The 16957-nt window shown below is 41.3% G+C and overlaps 1 long non-coding RNA gene and 1 other non-coding gene across 4 annotated transcripts in view; one reads left to right on the forward strand and one right to left on the reverse strand.

Annotated features, from left to right (window-relative positions):
* The first annotated feature begins 633 nt into the window (after nucleotides 1-633).
* The window catches only part of LOC107137346, a 48244-nt gene continuing 31920 nt past the window's right edge, over nucleotides 634-16957 (forward strand). Inside the window, exons 1-4 of one of the 3 annotated variants that reach the window (XR_001502847.2) lie at nucleotides 637-822; nucleotides 2157-2267; nucleotides 5976-6016; nucleotides 6171-11088. This is a non-coding gene — a long non-coding RNA (uncharacterized LOC107137346). Of the gene's footprint in view, nucleotides 823-2156; nucleotides 2268-5975; nucleotides 6017-6170; nucleotides 11089-16957 lie in introns of those variants that run through there. The other 2 variants (XR_007348119.1, XR_007348118.1) reach the window with 2 other exon arrangements.
* LOC125617334 lies at nucleotides 6133-6344 on the reverse strand. Its single transcript, XR_007348313.1, has one exon. It is a non-coding gene; the product is annotated as a small nucleolar RNA U3 (small nucleolar RNA).

Raw genomic sequence — 16957 nt, forward strand, 5'->3', positions numbered from 1 at the left:
ACGAGAACTTTCTGAGTCTTATATCCTTACCTATACAATGTCATTAACTACTTCATATTATTGTTTTCAAGCTAAGGGAGGTTATAGCCAGAGAGAAGAATATTAAAATCATGTCACTATTAAAAAGTCTATTTTGAGCCATTCTGCCACGACAAAAATTTTGCTATCAGAGGTACGATTCTTTGGGATAAAGTTTTGTTCTGCTGGAACAACCTCCCACCCTGGACACCTTCTTAAAAAAACATCTTTGAAAAAAGGTAACAGAATCCGTGAGTGATCAGTCAGTAGATTTCCCCAGAAAATAGGTATTAAGTGCAAGAGGAATGGGCAAATGAGAGAGAAGTGGATTTCAGAGGAATACAGACAATAATATCATCCAAGAATGGAAGTGCAGCTGGGACCTGGCAGGGGGGAGAAGGGGCCCCCTGGGGGGCAGACCACCTGATCAGAGCCTGCTATTTGAGTTGGTTAAGTCTGTAGCTCCAGTCACACTGTGGGGTCTTATTTCTTATTCACCTGTGTTTCTCCACATTTATTAAAGGGCTTGTTGTGCAGTAGTTGTTCAGTGAACATTTGTAGAATAAAAAACTGTGCTTTGCAGACTTTGCCCTTTTACTCAGGGTCAGCTATTAATCAGCTGACTAACTCAGGCTTTGGGGACACTTCTGTGTACACTTCCTTCCATGACCTCTGTCTTCTTCCTTGTGATATTTCTGAGGTGGGTGCAAACCTCTGCGTCTGTGGGGCCTGCCAGCCCTGCCACCACTTTCTAAGTTCACCAGGGATGTGTGTGTATGAGGGGGTGGCCCCTCCTACAGGCAGGTCAGTCCTTCATTATCTAAGACGTGAGGGGGGTGGGGGTCTGAATGGGCACTGATTCACATGCAGGTGTAGGTGGAGTCCCTGAGTCAGGCACCTGATCAGGTGGAACAATCAACATTGCCATCAGGGGCCAGAGAACCTGCCAGAGCTGGCCTGAGGTGGTCGAGTCCAGGCACAGGCCTCTGGCTGCTTTGGGTTTTAGTTTTTAATAGTAGACCTTCTCTGATTTATTTTATGATTCTTCTCTTTGAAACTAAATCGAGCATCCCAGCTCTTGGGTTATGAGGGGACAGAAAAAGCTTCAGAAAAAAACAGCAAAATAAGTGAGCAAAAACAACTTGCTTGTCCAGTAACCAAGAGACTGAGTTTAGGGGCCTAGAAAATTAGGAAGTTAAAAATTAGTGAAGTGTCAGATTGACTTTCACTTAATTAAAATAGCAGCCCAAATTTCCCTTTTTGTCTAGAACCTTCTGTATGGATTTGAGGAGTGCCAGATGCTGATCCTTAGAGCAGATTGAAACACTCTCCCCATATTTCACTGACACAAATACAGAGGCTACCAATGCCTTTACGAGATAATGACCCCAAAATAGCAAACTTACTGAGATCCATCTTTGAGAAAAAAATTTCTCCTTGTCGGTATTTCACCCTCTGATCCAATACTGTCTGTCCGTTCCCTTTCTTTCTTTCTAGAAGAAAAATAAATTGAAAACTATTCCTGTCAAGGCATATTTGTGTGTGTGTTTTTTTAAATAAATATTTAATTGAGAAAGGAATCACTAATGGACCAAAGTTTAGGGGTACAGTGGGAATTTGGTCATGTCCAGGTGGTCTCCCTGGAACTTCTCAAACTCACCCCAGGAAACCTTTCTTATTTTTACAAATGAGCAGGGGCAGGATGGCGAGGGGAGGTTCTGAGGTTCCAAATGTTTCTGGAGGAGAATAGATGTTCCTTGTATGGGAGAGCCTGCTGAACTCAACAGGGTGAAAATGATAATGTAGCTCTGATCTATCAAGCATAGACCAGATGCCAGGCGCAGTATGAAGCACCTTGTATATATTATGCCTCTCTTTTTACAGCTTTCTTGAAGTGTTGTTGATGTGCAATATACTACACATATTCAATACTGTTATAATTTGGATCTAAAATATCCCCCAAGGGCTCATGTGTCAAAGGCTTGGTCCCTAGTTGTTGGAATCATTGGGAGGTGGGGGAAACTTTAGGGGTGGCCTAGTTGGAGGAAGTAGGTCACTGAAGGTGTGATGTTGAATGGTCTATGGAGACCCTGAATCCTTCATCTCTCTTTCTTTCTCTGCTTTCTGGTCACCACAAGGTAAAAATAGCTTTCCTCTCGCTTGCCCTCCTGCCATGATGTCCTGCCTCACGACAGGCCCAGAAACAATGGAGAGGAGACGAGTGACCGTGCATGGAAACCTCTGAAACTGTGAGCCAAAATCAATCTTTCCTTCTTTGTTTATCTCATGTACTTTGTCACAGTGATAAAAAGCCAACCAGCACGGATATGTATACTTTGAAAAGTTTTGATATATGTATATGTCTATGAAATGACCATGAATAATCCATTATGAATAATCCATCATCCCTGAAAGTTCCCCGCTGCCCCTCCCTCCTGCTTCTCCCTGGCCCACATCCTTATCCTCAGACAACCACTCACGTACTTTCTGTCAGTAGAGATTCATTTGTATTTTTTAAAACTTTATATAAATGGAATGGCACCATATGGCCTGTCTTTCATCTGACTTCTTCACTCTGCACAATTGTTTTGAGATTCATCCATGCTCTCAAACATAATAATATAATGCATTCCTTTTTATTGCTGAGTAAATATTCCATTGTATAGATTCACCATGATTTCATTATCCAGCCACCTACTGATGGTCATTTGAATCATTTCCAGTTTTAGAGCACATTGTAAGGGAGTTTTTATAACTGAGATAGTTTTTATAACTGAGTTTATTTCCTTCAGTCCCTAGAGTAGAATTCCAGAAAACCTACTTTTCGGAAACAGGCAGATGTTAAGTTCAGTCCTCTTCAAGAGATCAACCCTGTTTCCATTCACAGTGCATATATTCAAAGGCTTTCAACTGTCCAGCTCCGTCCCATCTCAGAGCACTTATCTCAGTAGAGATGCTGAGAGCTGAGTACACAGTGCTTACCGCAAACTTGGTCTGGCACACTGAAGCAGGGCCGCATTCCAGTTCCCTGTTTCCCAGAAGCTCTAGATGTGTGGGTACCATCTTGACTCAGCAGCTGGGATTCTTCAGGACCAGTGTGGATCACTGCCAATGTAACATGCAGTGAAACTGGTCCCCGGCCTGGCTGGTCAGGGCTCTTATCATGAAAGCTCTTCTGATTCCCTTTCTCAGCTCCCTGCATAGGGCATAAAGCTGGAGGAAGAGGTTCTGGAGTCAGCCATCTCCCAGGCAAGAGAAACGGGGAGACACTGACAAAAGAAGATGAGGGCCATGGGACACAAGCTCCATTTTGGAACCATTGCCCCAGAGCATGGTAGAAAAGGCCTCTTCTCTGGAAGTTCTCACAGATGCTGATGACAATTCCCAAGGGACAGTGGCCCTCCATTAGTTCCTCTTAGAGGACTTTGTACCCTCGATGGCCACGTGATCAGCTTGGGTTTTCAGTTTATCACAGTCATACCTCAGGATGAGTTAACACTGCTTCTTTGTCTGACCCAGAACTGTACCTTCTCTGCACTACATCTCCAGGCTGGGCTAGCTAGTAATGTTTGATTACATTCTGAACTTGAGGTCCTATGTCAGTGGCCCAGGATTCATGCTCAAAACTGTCTCGAATGTCTGTTTTCTTACTACCATATAGCAAGGGTAGAAGAAATGTTCCTAAAATGACCTTTGGGAGGCAGATGTTCAGCTAGAAAGGAGAAAGAGTTCTGCTATAGTCAGAAGTGAAAAAACAAACAAACAAAACCCCATGAATCTACAATATATATGTCAGGAGCCCATTGTCAGGAACATGTGTTGGGGGCAGACATGTTAGGAACAGCAGGAAGGGCCTTGCCAGGCCCAAGCAAGTTAGGCCATACTCTTTGTTTGGACCATGGAAGTAGTCTTTCCTAGTGGCTTTAGTTACCTAGTTCAAGAGCTGCAAAGAACTGGCTGGTCATAAACCACGCGCGCGTGCACACACACACACACACACACACACACTCTTCAGAGGCTCAACAGCACATGCCTGAGCTACACAGCATTGGACAAGTCACTGGCCTCCATGTGTCTTAGCTTTCTCATCTGCACAATAAGGAAAATAATTGACTCCTCTTCAAGGTTTGCTGTGAAGGTTACATGTGGTTAATACAGGAATTATTTAGCACTGTGGTGGGGTCAGCTCTGCTCTTACTCTAGTAGGGACATTCTCTTGCCTTAACACCTCAGACGAAAAAGTCACTCCCAGAATTTTTCAGAGGAGACCAGATGAAGGTCCAAATGAGTTTCCTATTTTTCCCAGAGGAGAAGGGCAACCAGAAGACATCTCTGCTCAGGAATGTTTCAGTGAGATATTGACATGTGGATAAAGGTTTATTCTCTTGAATCTGTGGAGACAGATCTGAGGGAACAGTCTGAGCTTCTGGGAGTTTTATCCCAGAATCTGGGAGATTATTGATACTGTATCCAGAATAAGGTCTTTCCAGCCTGTGAGATTACTCCAGCACTGAGAATCCACAGGCAAATCTGACAGCAAGTGAGGGTTTCTTTGCACTTGCTCTCAAAAGTCAATTTCCTCAACTGCAGCCTTAACTCCCTGGGATATTTCAATTAAACATCCACCTACCCTGCACCATGCATGGGTGATTACATGTGTTACCTAAACTTGCTATAAAATTTTGAGGTATTTTCCAAAGAAAGGACCCTGGTCTGAGACGTTAGGACAGGAATGCTCTCTTCACCTTATAACAGGTTAAAATTTTTAAAAATTTTCCCTCACCCTCCCTTCATGTGCTATAGGTATATCTATGTCCATATTTTTCAAATGATGTATCAAGTGACTTAAATCTCAGCAAAAGATGGGCATTACTGGGACTAGGGCTGTGACTCAGTGGTAGAGGGCTTGCCTAACATGTGTAAGGCACTGGGTTCAAACCTCAGCACCACATAAAATATAAATAAAGTTAAAAAATAAATAAGAAGAAAAGAAATCATACTGATGTTAAAAAAAAAAGATGGGAATTACTGCCCTTGGTGATACCCTCAGATCTCATTCACATTACTTTTGTTATCTTTCTTCACCTTTGGGAGGAGAGGGGAGATATTCTTATTATGTTCATGACAACTAATCACTCTCTGTGCTGTCCGCCAGCTTGGTTTACAATTAGTTTTGTCTGGCAGCCCATATGGAAGTGAGTTCAGACACCTGAATGTGGGCAAGCATATATGTGTGTGTTCTATTTCCTTTTATTAACTTAGGGACCATTTCTCACCTTGTTCTCTAACTTTGCAGCCAAACTGAATACAGGGCTCTTATTGATTTTTGTGACCTGGAGTTGGGTTTCTCTCAATGAAAATGAAATATACTCAGATCAGTTTCACAGAGCATGGAGCAAGCAAAGAAATGAGGCATAAATTCAGGTGCACCCAGGTAGAGGATGTGGTTGGACTTCTTTCTTTGGGCAGAGGCCAGCAGCTGCAGTTGGGCTTAAACTGCCAGACTGACTGTACAGGGCAGATTTCTGGAGCTTTCACTATGAAACCCAATTCACCTTATTTACCCTATTCTATTGACATGAGTTCTGCTTGCAAAAGAACTAACACTATAGACTGTATATCACTCAGCCTACCTGGAGTCCTAATTCTGAGCTCAGTAAATTTGAAATGAAAGATCTTTTCTGCTCTTTGCTTGTGTTTATAATTTTTGGAGGCATATGTGCTAAGGAAAGAAGAAATGTTTTCATTCTATACTCAACTTTGCAAATGGCATTATTGTTCTCTAAACCAATAAGGTTTTATTTTTTTAAATCAATGGAAATTGGAAACTGTGGTGGGAGATTTGAATAGCATTTCTGTTGTTTCCATTGGGAAAACAGCTGAATGACTTCTTATCTCTCTTTGGTGGAGTACTGGACTTGATATCTTTATTAAAGGCCATTGAATTGTTGTTTCAGGGATGGATTTTGACCCAATGGAATATCCACACCGAAGAAGAGTAAGTATATTTCTTTTCTTTCATTTCTTCCCCTTCCCCTTAATATCTCTCTCTCTCTCTCTCTCTCTCTCTCTCTCTCTCTCTCTCTCCTTATTTTGCTTTATTTTTTAAACACAAGCACTCAGACTGAATTTTCTCCACTTGAAAAAATAAGAAAAAGAAAATGTCACCATTGGCAATGACAATTGCAATGAAACCCTCACTGAAGATGGACTTCATACTCAGGAGAGAACTCTACACCTCATTTCTGTGGCTTCTGGTGCCCTGTATGTTCAGAGAAACATCTCTAATAATAAATCATAGAAATGGTCCCTGCCAGTACGGGCTTCAGAGTGAGTCTATTTTTTACCTAGAAGGGAAATGCCATCCACCTGAGGCTGTTAGCATGATGTTTGGCCTTCTCTTAATTACCGAAGAAATTAAATTCCATAAAATTTTCTAGCCTCAGAGTTTCACGTGTTGCAAAGGGCAGAGCCTGCAGAGGTCGCTCATTTTGAATATTTTTCCTTTAATTATTTGTTCAATGATATAAAAAGACTGCTGGCTGATTGTTTGTTGTTTTTCAATGAAACTTCTGTGAAAAGAGTCAAGGTAGAATTTCCTCTCTATATTTTGTTTGCTTACTTTCTTCCCACTTCTCTTTGCTCATCTTGCCAAAACTAACGTTTCTCTATGGCTTTGGTATGCTTTATCCTCTAGCAGGACTTTTGATCTCTGAAGATTTAAAGTTTGGAATAGGCATTGGTGGCCTTGAGTTTACAAAAAAGCATTCTTGATCTCCATAATGTCTTGCTTTTTTTGAACATGACTTCTTTCATTAATGTGGTTCCCCTTATATAAGATCCAATTATTAATCAAGTCAAAAGAGTATTGGGAAAATATCTGGTGAATTTGGGACAGTCCAAGGAGGCTTCCATAAACATTTGAGAAGTCTCAAAGCTCTACATGTAGAACTGGCTTAGGAATCCAAATGGGGACCAGAACCAAGGAAACACCAATAGTCTCTTCCTTAAATCTAGTTGGTGTTGGTCTAACAATTCATAAGGAACAATTGTAATATTACCTTTTTCCAAGACTGTTATTCATTTTTCTTCAGAAGAAGGTAGGTCTCATTTCCTGGTTATTGTGCAGCATCTTAAGCTCAAACCAGTAAGACCAGTGCTCCGGGCTATTTCCATGAGGCCAACATCTGTGTTCTGTTCCACCACCTGGGTTCACAATTGCCCCCTGCGCTTCATCCATTGATTATTAGATGAGTTAAGTCTGTGGATAAACTGAGCACATTCACCGCACTTCTGTAAACTTCCCATGAGGGAAAATTATGCTGTTTGAAAGTCTTGAATTTGTATTAAGAATTGCGTGGGTTTTGTTTAAAGAATTGTAAGAAAACAGGGCCAAACTGATAAACTATAAGAGGTCTCACTTAAAAAAAAAAGACAGAAAGGGGTTTATTGAAGAACATCAAGTAGATCGTGGGAAATCAAGATGGGCCAGAGAGTAGGCTCTGAGCCATCTGGGAGCAATGCCTGGCCATACCACTGGAGATTCTTGGGAAAAATTGTCTTTGCCACCATTGCTTTGCATCTGGGAGGAAACTTAAGATGGTATAAGGAGCTCTGGCAGTGCTGTTCTCAAAGATCTAGGTGCCTCTACCATCACACCAATTCCTTCTCATGCAGCCAATTCCTCAGGCTGCTCATTTCCAAATCCAAGAGTCTTATGTGTCAATTTAATTTGTGGAATTGAGGTTACCCTATCTAAAAGGAACTCCAGGTATGCAAGATTTCTATGTAGCCCTACCCTGGAATGATGCAGCTTATAACTTGGAATATCGTCCAAAGGTGTGATATCATAAAAATTAAAACTATTTGTGCTTCAAAAAACACCATCAAGAAAGTGAAAAGACAACCCATAAAATGGAAGAAAAACTTTGTAAATCATATAGATGATAAGAGACTTGTATTTTTTTCTGTGTAAAGAAATCTTATAACTCAGCAATGAAAAGACAGATAAGTGAATTAAAAATGGACACAGGATCAGAATAGACATTATGTAAGAATACAAATGGCCAACAAGCATCATTAGCCATAAGAAAAATGGAAATCAAAACCACATTGAGATGCCATAAGGTACCCACTAAAATGGCTGTAATAAAAAAGAAAAATAATAGCAAGTGCTGGTGAGGATGTGGAAAAAAATGTAACCCTCATAAGTTGCTGTTAGAAATGTGACATCGAAAACCAATGGGCAGTTCTGCAAAAGGTTAAGCATAGAGTTACTTGTTTCCAGGAAATTCCATTCTTAGATATTTACCCAAGATAACTGAACCATGGGGCTGGGGATGTGGCTCAAGCGGTAGCGCGCTTGCCTGGCATGCGTGAGGCCTGGGTTCGATCCTCAGCACCACATACAAACAAAGATGTTGTCTCCGCCGAAAACTAAAAAATAAATATTAAAAAAAAGAAAACCGAACCATAATTCACACAAAATCTTTCATACGAAGGTTTAGAAAACCATTATTCAAAATAGTCAAAAAGTAGAAATCACCCAAGAGTTCATCAATAATTAATGGATAAACAAAATGTGTGCATCCATATGGTGGAATATTATCTGGTCATAAAAAGGAATGAAGTAAGAATACATGCTACGATCTGGATAAACCTTGAAAATATTATGCCAGGGGAAAGAAGTCAGTTACAAAGGAACTAAATATTGTATGATTTTATTTATAGGAAATGTCCAGGTATGAGTTTGCTAGGGTTGCCATAATACTACCACAGACTGGGTAAGTAGGTGGCTTAAGCAATATAAATTTATTTTCTCACAGTTGTGGAGGCTGGAAATGTGAGATCAAGGTGTTAGCAGGGTTTGTTTCTTCTGAGACCTCTGTCCTTGGCTCGGAGATGGCCATCGGCTCTGTGTCTTCACATGGGCTTCCTTCAATAACTCTGCCCAAATTTCTTCTTCAATGTTACTACTCATATTTGACTACAGCCCATCCTTTTGATCTCACTTTCACTTCATCAACTCCTTAAAGACTAAAGTCACATTCTGAGGTACTAGGAGTTAGGACTGCAACCTTTGAATTTCAGGGGGACATACTTCAGCCCTCAACAGTCAGTAATAGGCAAATATATATAGAGAGAAAATAAATAGCTTAATGGTTGGCTGGGCTGGAGGATGATGGGGATTGGGGAGATGATGGCTAATGGTTCAGAGGTTTCTTATTGGGGTAATGAAAATGTCCTACTATTGCCTGTGGTAATGGCTGCAAAATTATTCGAATATACTGAAAGCCACGATATTGTACACTTTAAATGGGTGAATTGTATGGTATATGAATTACATCTTAATAAATCTGTTGCCAAAAGAATAAAAAAATAATGAGGAAGTGCCCAAACGATTAAAGTTTATTACAGGAAATTAGTACCATCCTCAGCTGAGAAATAAAGAACAAGCCAGGAAATAACATCCCACGGTCTCTATGGATTAGGCTGAAGTGTTCCTCCTGCAGCCTTATTCTAAATCACCTTGACATGCCCAGTGGGAGCACTGGTGGGGCTGTTTTTGCTATAATTCCAATGTCCTTCTGGAGTCTTGGGGAACAAGGTGAACTGGCTGTGACTGATGTCATCCCTTTAACATCCAGGATGAATGTGGCTGCTCCCATGAGTGTCCCTTGCCTTGACCAGAGCTCGGAGTGCAACCTGGAGATCTGTAGAGTGTAGAAGGGGATCATCTTCTCAGAGTTACAGTCTTTCTCAGTCCTGGGATGTGTTTATTTCTAAGAAATAGATTCAACTGAGAAATAAAAATGTTTAACTTAGAAACAACAGAGACTTCTCTGGTTGTTCATTTGGCCTTTTTACAGTAGGATCCCTTAATCCCCATCTGGCCCATTTGCATTACTGGGCCTCTTACTTTTCGTCTCCACTGTGGACCTTCCTCAGATTCTGGTCACTTTTACATTGACTAATTCGCTTGTGGTGTTTTGTATGTTTATTTTTTTCTTGCTATAAGTTTATTTGAGGGCTTATCATTGCTCTAAAGAAATATGTACAGGAGAAAGTACTTGATAATGGGTGGAAATGGGAGAGAAAGAGAAAGCTGCTTTGAGTACAATATTGTGGATTTTGAGTATTCGGGGATTGGTAAAAGCAAGGAAGGAAAAGTGGAGAGAAATGGAGAGAGAGGAAAGATGCTTCAGGCTGAGTGATCGCTATGAACAAAGTCACAGAATGCTTGAAATAGCACTGTGAGTCCTTTGATTTGGCTGCAGTGCGGGGCAGGGCAAAAGGTCAGCCTGGGTAGGTAGGATGAGACCCAATAGAGCCAGGGGCAAAAGAGAAATTGGCCAGGCTATGTTACCACAGACCCTTAAGGTATACAGGGCCATCAATTTAAATCACCAAACGTTATTCAGAGAGTGGCTTTTTTGATTTATATTGAAATCAGCTCAATTATTCTAGATAATGGTATCCAGCAAATTTTGGGTGGAGCAATGTAATGGAATTGGCCCACATGAGCATTTGCAGTGAGTATCCAGATAAAGTTGACATAGATAGGGAAGAACGCAAAAGGGCATCATGATAGTCTCTGTGTAAAGGGAAGGAAAAGCCACTTTCAGGCACCCCAAACATAAGCCACAGATGGTCCAACCCCAATGAACTTCAGGAGAAACCAAATACAACCAGTCCAGATGAAGCCACATGGCTGCAAATGCTTCTTGCACAAGTTTTTAATGATACTTCCCTACTTCCTCTGTCTGGATTCAGAGTCAGAGATCTTAAAGCTAGAGTTTCCAATCATGACAAGGCATCCCTGCTTACATCCATGTACCCACACACTCATCAATCCATATACATATCCATCCATTCATCCATCCATCCATCCAAGTTTTGAATCCTTGTCTACCTCATGATACAGTCTTTGTACCTGACTATATTATGAGGTATACAATATATATATATATATTGGTTGAGAACACACACACACACACAGAGTTATGGTTTATATTTCAAATGTTCTCTAAAAAGCAATGTGCTAAAGGTTTAGTTGCCAACCTGTGGTGCTATTAGGAGGTGGTAGAACGGTAGGTGGGGGGGCACCTAGTGGAAGAAAGTTAACTCATTAAGGGGATATAGAACCCAGGCCCCCTCCTGTCTCTCTCTTTGCTTCTCAGCCTACATGAGGTAAACAAGCCTCCTCCATCACATATTTCTGCTGTCATTACCTACTGTGCTGCCTCAGGCCCAAAGCAACAGGATCAGACAACTATGAGCTATCTTTCTGAAACCATGAACAAAAATAAAGATTTTCTTCCTAGAGATTGTTTATCCCAAAGGACAATGATGCAAAGTTGACTAACACACACATTTTCATTTTGCAATGAGTAAGTGAATGCCTAATGAAAATTAACCTTTCCCATAACTACCAACAGAGTATTTTTGTACCAGGAAAACCTATAATGACAAGGACAACATTACCAACTCGTCTGAGCATCTTACTTATAAACACACTTGCTGCTTAATTAACTTTCCTATCCTCTAGTAAATGAAGCCTCCTTTCCTAATGCAACCTCCACATCAATTTTATTGGTGTCTGAAATGATTTCTAATGACTAGCTAGTCATTTCCCTCAAAATCCTTCCCCTAAATCTAAGTGATAAATACCACACAATTGCCCTCCAACTCAAATCACATCTCCAACTCAAATCACAATCCTCATCCACAGTAAAACAAAACAAAAAACCCCTCATATCTGGGTGTTTTCTTAGGAAACATCACCTATGTTTCTGCCCATTCCCAACCCCTGTTGTTTTGGAGCACATCAACCTCATTCCCATTTGACTCTTGGCCTATATCTTTGCACTCTTATTTGGGAGAAGTGGGATAGTGAAGGCATTTCCCAAGTTCTATTTTGAGAAAGGAGTAAGCTCAATGACTTTTATTGAGATGGGACAGACAGTTGTGCAGTTGCACCCCGAGTGACACATTGGCAGAGTCTTTATGCTCATCTCTCTCCTGGAATCCTGAGATGATGGACAAGTCAGAGAGGATGGAGAAAAGGAAATTTCCCTATGTGTTGGCTTCCCCTACCCTGGTCTGGCTGCCTCTTTTGTAGACCTCTATGTTTACATTATTCTCAAGACTTTTGCCATGTGGTAAGTTGAGTCTAGAAAACGCAAGAAAATAAATTCTCCCCTAGAGCTCCCAGAAGAAGCTAGCCCTCCTGACATCTCGACTTTATTCCAGTAAAACTGATTGGAGTTTTCTGGCTTCCAGAATTTTCAGAGAATAAAATTGTGTTCGTTTAAGTTACCAAGTTTATGGCATTTTGCCACAGCCGCCATAGGAAACTAAAACACTCCACTTACTGGACATTTCCACTTACAAGTTCACCTCTTTGAATAGAGCTCACAAACTCATCATGATGTTCCCAGCACTGGGCACACTGGCACATTGTTAATTAGTTCTCTAAGGATGCAAGTAATAGAGACACATTCCAATTAACTCCAATAAAGGATATTCATCATAATGATACAAGGGAAAGAAAAGAGTTGGCAAAACTGTCCCAGCACATGTCCTGCTAAGTCTTGTGGTTACTGGAACATCCCTTAGCTAATAGTGTTAGTTTTGGTCATTGAACATCAAGGTCAATGATACCTTAACAACAGCATCATTAGTGAGCATTCCCTCAGACATGGAAGTCCATTTTAGTGACTCAGCTTCTCTTTCCCCTGAAGCCATCAAAAGATACTGTATCTGTTATTTCAGTTGCCTTAAAGAAAGAAGCTAGTCTTTTGCATCCTACCCAGTGTGGGATTCTCCTTGGGGCAAAGTTGTCTCACTTAACCAGATTCTGTGATGCTTGCTAACCTATAGATGGATGTCTTTGGGTTGGGTGCTGATCCTCTGGTTCATACAGCTGTGGTCAGGGCAACAAAGTTGTGTGTTACTAAAAGTGGCAACCTAAAGGTGTGTTGCTGAGCACAAGATGGCTGTGGATTGGCAGTCATGCAGAGTTCAAAGTCCTCCCCCATTCAATCCACTGGTGTGTATCCAGCTCTCAACAAATGCTTCTTGAGGAAAAATGACCCATGAAGATACACAGTCCCTGCCTATAAGGATTTTATATGTAAAAATCAAAAGAAAAAATATATGGAGCCATCAACAATAGGGCAGCTTTATATTTGATAGCCTTGTATCTCAGTATAATAAAGCATTCTTTGTTGGACAAACAAAATTAGCAAATATTATACTAACAATATCCTTTCCTCTTCCTACTGAGAAATTCTGGTATGGGCAGGTCTGAGGTTTAGCTCCCAGTAGATGTAGTAGTTAGGTTTACTTAGGCTATGAGCATAGTGGGGTAAACTGAGGCTCATTCTCCCCCTCTCTACCCTTCCTTACCTCTGCAAGTTGTGGGAAAAACCTGGAGCTCAGGGAAAAACAATTTAAACATGGCACCTTGAATATTAACATATTATAAGAAGCATTAATAATAGCATGATATGTTTAGGGCTCTAGATTTTATGAAATAGAGAGCCATATTATGTTACTAGAAGTACTATAAATTGGAACCTAGTTAGGAGTCTGTTCAGTGAAACAGATACCCCTAGTGAGATGTTTTGAATTTCAGAAATTTGGGAGAACAGATTTTAGTACAGAGTGGAACCCCCCCTCATCTTTCCCCCATTGAAAGAACTAAAACTCCCTCCTCCCTCCTCCTGGGAGTTGGCCGTCACTGAGGAGGATGCCAGCGGCATCCTGAGAATGCTTGACATTGCCAAACTGCCCATCACTAGAAGAGTCTTGGGGCTGGACGCCAAAGTATTCTTAAAGGAAGGAAGAGGCTCCCTGGAGAAGATGGGGGGGGGGAGTCGAAGCACTAAAAGAGAAGAGAATAAAAAGCCCGATGGAGGGGAAGAGAAAGAAGGGTGAGTTAAAAGAGAGGGCATGTCCCCGTAGGACACCCTTGGAAACACTGGACAGAGACCCCCTTCTGTGCAGGGTGAGGAAGGAGGAGTTTGGCCTGGTCCACAGTGCTTGATTTCCTCTCCCTGGGTGAGTGTGGCTTTGAGTGAAAACTGACAACTCTCCATACAGATCCAGGGTGCTTTTGATTTGGAAGCAAGGAGAAGAAAGAGGGAAGGGAGGAGAATAACTCCAGTCCCCCGTGGTCTGTAGGCCAGGGTCAGTTTCTTGAGGGTGCTGGGATGGTTCAAGACAGGCTGCAATGAAGATCCAGGGAAGCCAAGGCAGTAGCTCCAAGTCACCACATTAAAAATACACGAGATGTTTGGGTGGAGGAGCAGGCAGACAGGATGCCTTTGGCATCGACTATTATAGAGCCCACTGACTACATACACATCGTTTTAACTTTAAATGACCAAGGTGTCCCAGCAAAATTTCCCTTGTGCCAGAGATGGTAAACGGAAATCAATTCTCTCTAAAATGATGTGCATAAAATATCACGAGACTCTTTGTTTGATGTTTTGCCTTTAGAGAACTATTTTAACAAATATAACCTTACTTGCCCCAAATTTTATAGATTGACATGTTACCTTAGCTTCTCTAATCGTTTTCTTCTCATAAGGTCACATATTCCTCAGCTGGAAATTCTTACACCATAGATGTTTTCCCAAAATCTCCCCCATTGGACAGGAACAAAATAGAACAATGGTCCAATTGTGCAATACTGCTATTGCTGGGATGTACTGATAATTATAGGAGGATAATAATAATGATAATAATGGCCATCGTGTGTTCACTGGTTACTACATACCACCCACAGCCCTCTACAGTTCAAATTATTTAATTCTTCCAACAACATGGTAAGATGTTGTTTGTTATCCCCATTTCACAGATGTGGAGTCTGAAACCAAAGAGTGTGACTTGCCCCAAGTTTCATTAACTAATGGGTAGCTGAGAGAGAATTAACCTAAACCCACCTGAGTGCAAAGCTCACGTTTTAAGAGTGATTCTTTTTGCAACAAAGATTTTGGCTGAAACTGAGGAGGCATGAGAGAGAGGAGACAGCTGGGACAGGATTGGGGGAAAGGTAGTCAAAAGAGCATCGTTGTTCAGTAGACAATATTTGCAAAGTTAAAGGAAAATATTTTGACAAACTTAATCACTGATGTAAACTGGTTTTTCTAATTTGATTTTCCTTGGACAAAGATAGGCCTTCAAATATAGGGAGAAGAGAAAGGGGAGGGCAACTGAATCCTTTCACTGCTCTAGACACCATGGCTTGGCTTCCTTGGGGAAGTATGGCAGCCAGTATTGCGATCATTGTGTTTCCTCCTAAGCTTGGACCTTCCCAGCTGGTCACAGCAGCTGACTTCTGACTTCTGCAGCAGTGTCCCAGCTTCATGGAGGTGATCCCTGCTGAGTGGACTGCTCACTGTGAGATCTGTTTCAGAGGAGCATTTAATCAGGAGAGTGAAACTGGAGGATTTTATTAAAGGCTTCTGTGCCAGACACTTTTATATATGTTAGGTCATTTGGTTCCCTCAATAACCTTGTGAAATTATATTCCTCTATAACAGCTGTGGAAACAGACTAAGAGGGAGCACAGGAGGTCAAACAGCTAGAAAGCAGAAGAAGAGGGATTTGAACATGGTTCTTTCTAATTCCAAATCCAGCGCTCTTTCTCTCCTATCGCTGTGGCTTGTAGGTTAAAATAAACAATGAAACAAACAAGCAAGCAAACAAATGAAGTGGAGAAGCCAAGGAGAGTGAGGAAGAAGTACTATGATGAGATTATAAGGGAAATAAAAAATCCAAGAGGTTTTCCTGTTTTATGTATAAACTTGGGTTTGAACCTGGGGTTTATAAGCCCCAATGGACTGGAGAACCCTTGAGGAGGGGGCTGGTGAATTTGATGTTCTCTTCCAGAATCCGAGTTTACTGAAAGGGATTCCCTCTCTTTCTCTCTTTCTCTCTCTCTCACACACAGAAAGAAGTCCTCGTGGATGATGTGAGCATGCTTGATTGCTGCGAGGGCTTTAATCCTAGGAGATTTATGTCTGTGACTTCACTATGAAAACAAAACGATTTTCCCCGACCTGTCAGAAGGCAACAATTAGAAGAGGAATGTGAGGTTTACTTTTGATGAAGCATGTGATTCCTGATAGAGACTCTCTTACCAATGGGGTGATTTGTAGCTAAAATATAAAGACCACAGGCTAAAAAAGAAAAAGAATAGAGAACACATAACAGAATTCCTCTTACCCTACTTTAGAACATAGAAACAAAGGGTGGGCTTTGGGAATAAAATACATAGCACACTTTGGTATATTTTTTCTGCATTAAGATGCAAGTCATTTTGTACTTGGAAGCTGGTTTTGTGTTAATTCACGTAGGGTAGATTTATTTTCCCCTGTTGTTATAAAAACATTTCAAGACATGCATGACAGAGAATAACGCCAATTTCTGAGCCACTGCAGATAGTTGGACATTAATGTGTGCTGTACAAAGACTAGTTTTGATCCTAGCCTACGCATGTCAGGATAATGGTGGTTCCAGCCCTTAGCACAGGTGGGTGTAATGACTTCAGACTGTGTTAGGTCAGTAGGAGTAACGGCAGTAACAACACCATAAACTTAAGCAGTTCCATGGTCTGGAGGTGTAGGGCTCAGTGTAGAAGTCAAGGTCAATGGAAGATGTAGGCTCAGACAGTCCGAGAGTCTGAGGTAGTCTATCAAAGCTCTCAGAGGGGCCCAAAGACAGTCATAGACACAAGGAGAGCTCCATGGGAACTAGTGGACTTTCCAAGACCTGGTACTGTTTGCCCCTTAAGAGCAGGTGCTATGTTGTATACATCATTATATTCCTCAATGCCTACCACAGATTCTCATCCCAGAGCGGTACACATCATGTGAACTCCTGATCAACATTCATATTCCTGGGTATCAGGTCTGTGTGACCAAAATGA

This window comes from Marmota marmota, unplaced genomic scaffold, assembly GCF_001458135.2.
Source record: "Marmota marmota marmota unplaced genomic scaffold, marMar, whole genome shotgun sequence".
NCBI classification, from domain to species: domain Eukaryota; kingdom Metazoa; phylum Chordata; class Mammalia; order Rodentia; family Sciuridae; genus Marmota; species Marmota marmota.